The sequence below is a fragment of the Pinus tabuliformis genome, chromosome 9 (genome assembly GCF_031772625.1).
Source record: "Pinus tabuliformis cultivar Carrire ecotype Pingquan chromosome 9, CPIR1, whole genome shotgun sequence".
Taxonomy (NCBI): Eukaryota; Viridiplantae; Streptophyta; class Pinopsida; order Pinales; family Pinaceae; genus Pinus; species Pinus tabuliformis.
The window spans coordinates 1,474,991,823-1,474,994,967 of NC_142307.1; positions in this window are offsets into that span (position 1 = coordinate 1,474,991,823).

Consider the following 3,145-nt stretch of genomic DNA (forward strand, 5'->3'; position numbering starts at 1 on the left):
AAGACCTATCCAATACATTTTGGAAAAATCATCAATGAACAAAATAATTTATTCTTCTCCATGAGGTGACTTTTTCCTTGATGGTCCACATAGATCAGTATGGACAAGTTCAAGAGGTTTACTAGCTGACCCTTCTTTTTCAATGAAGTGAACTCTGGTTTGCTTGCTAATTTGACATGGTTTGCATATTGTGTTTTCTAGGATGCTGATATCTCGAAGATCACAAGCAACCTTGAGTTTGCATGCTTTTCTTATTTGAGAAAAGCTTAGATGTCCTAATCTTCTATTCCACAACCAGTTTTCATCATTTTTGCTTAGATAGCACTGTTTTTGTCCTCCCTTGAGTATGTATAAGTTGTTTGGAGTTTTTGTACCTTTGATCATAGTCTCTCTTGTATCAAGCTCATGAACAACACATCCGTTTGATCGAAACACCACTTCATTTCCTTGATCACACATTTTACTGACACTCAACAGGTTATGCTTTTAACCATTTACATACATAACATTTCCATCTTTAACCTTTTCTTTCAAGAAAACAGACCCTTTACCTTTTATGAAAGCATGAATTTCATTTCCAAATGAGACATTCTTTTCCTTTTCTAAGGCATTATATGAGTGAAGTTTTTCTTTGTCACCTGTCATGTGTTTTGAGCATCCAGTATCAATGTACCACTGATTTTCTTGTCCTTCTACATAAAAGGCTATACCACATCTTTCTGTTTGAGATTCCTTCCTTCTCCATATCTTGCGATTTAATAGAGGTTGCTCCTTTTGAGATGTTTGCTAAAATTTTCTCCTGCATTTAGATTCTTCATGACCAAAGTTGTTACAGATTGAGCATTCTATTTCATTTTCAAGAGGAGAAAAGTTATTATAGGAACTTTTCTTGATCCCTGTTACATTCCTTTGATTTTGTGCTTCTCTAGTCATGATGGTTTTGTAAGCAAAACATTGAGCAACTTTGTGTCCAAAATTATGACATGAAAAATATTGCCCATTAAAGAAGTTCCCGCGACTATCAGATCTATTGACCTGGTGATTGTAGTTTCTATTGATATTCATATTTGGAGAAAATTGAGTATGATTTACCTGAGGTTGGTTGTGGCTTCTATTCATCCTTGGAGTAAATTGAGAATGATTTACCTGGTGATCTACTTTATGCCTTTGCTAACGATTGTCATACTGTTCACTGGTCTTTGCTGCATCAAGATAGCTTTTGGTGGAGGTCGACGACTTCTGTGATTGAGATGCTTCTTCAGTATATCCAAGACCTTTCTTTATCAGAGGAGAACACCGAAATTTGATAATTTCATTAAAGTTTCTAATCCTTTAGCAAATCTAAGATTGAGAGATTTCATTTTCTCAAGATCCTGTCTTAGACCCATAATTTTACAGTCTAGTTTTTTATTGTGTTTTTCCTTTTCAGCAAGTTGGTATGTCAAGGTATCTATAATCATATTCTTTTCTTCTAAACATATTTTGAGTTTAGATATTTCTTCATGAAGGTCTTCCTCTTCTAAATCATCCAAAAAATTATCATGGTCATAAGCCATGAGAAGTCTATAATCATCACTATCCTCTTCTAAAGTATTCCAAAAATCATTACTATCATAAGCCATGAGAAGTCTATAATCTTGTCCAGTTTCATCTTCATCACTATTAGATAAACCATCGCTATCTTCATGAGTATAGTAACTCCTTTTATTCACAACTTGTTTTCTATTCCCTTTTTCATATTCATTTCCTTTTTCAAATTTACCTTTATGAGGGCATCTGGCAGCATAATGACTGGCTCTGCCACAAGAAAAGCATTTGAAGGGTAACTTACCTCTAAACCTTCCAGAACCCCGTTGAAGCTTCTTGACAAAGTTTACCTCATCTTCTTCTTCTGAAATATGTCCCAATTCATTTTGTTATTCATTTCCTTTTGTTGAAGCTTTGAATGTGGCTTCTCTCATGTCTAATGGTCCTCCTTTTCTCATCTTGAAGGCAGTTAAGAATCTGTGAAGCTGCATCATAGTGATACTTTGCAGATCCTATTTTTCTTCTATGGCAGACACTCTGGATTCAAATATAACAGACAAGGATCTCAAGACTTTCTCAACTAAGGTAACTTCCTTAATTTCTTCACCCAGATTCTTCATACAATTGAAAACCTCATCTATACATAAGAAGTAACTAGCTATACTTTCATCACTATGCATCTTAAGAGTTTCATACTGAATTCTGAGAGTTTGAAGCTAAACACGTTTCACCTGAGAGTCTCCTTCGTAGCTCAGAACGATTTTGTCCCATATTTCTTTGGTTGATTTGAGCTGCATGACTTTAAAAAACTCTGATTATGACATACTTTAGAATAAAGTATTGGCGACTTTGGCATTGGTTTCATATTGCTTTTTACCTGCTGCGTCTGTAGGAATTGTTGTTGGAAATGTATATCCTCTTTCCACAATTTCCCAGACTTTCGTTCCAAGTGATTGTAGATAGGTTGTGGTTCTTATTTTCCAATAAACAAAGTTGCTCCCATCGAAGATTGGTGGTTTGATGGATCCCATGATTTCTTGATTATTCATGTTGATGGATCTCCCTTCAAGTGATCAAGCTTCTTCTGAAGGACTTGCTCTGATACCAATTCTTGGAAATAATACTGAGAGGGGGGTGAATTAGTATTATCAGATCAATAATTTTATTTCCCAAACACATTTATATATGCTACTTCAGTGAAGTAAACTAGCATGTACACACGACTGTGGTTAAAGAAACCAATGTTTATGCAGAGAACTTGTGATTTAGACAATTTATCATGTGTTGAGATTAAACTAGTATATCAAAGATTTATTAGATAGTGTAGTAAAATCATAATAAAGCATCACACATGAACACCAATATTTAAGGTGGAAACCTAATGTGGGTAAAAACCACCTATTGCTGTCGTCTCTGTCTTATTTTAATAATAAGAAAATCTACTTACAATCTTATACTGGTGCAAACTCATACAAATATGTAGGCTTCTACCTGTAGAAGGTTACAACCTTCTCTTATTTTCCAGCTTCTACTGGAAGGGAGCTACAACCCCCTAGCTCTTGTACTAGCCAATATGTTTACTAATACATAGGTGCCAGCCTACAGAAAACTCCACTCT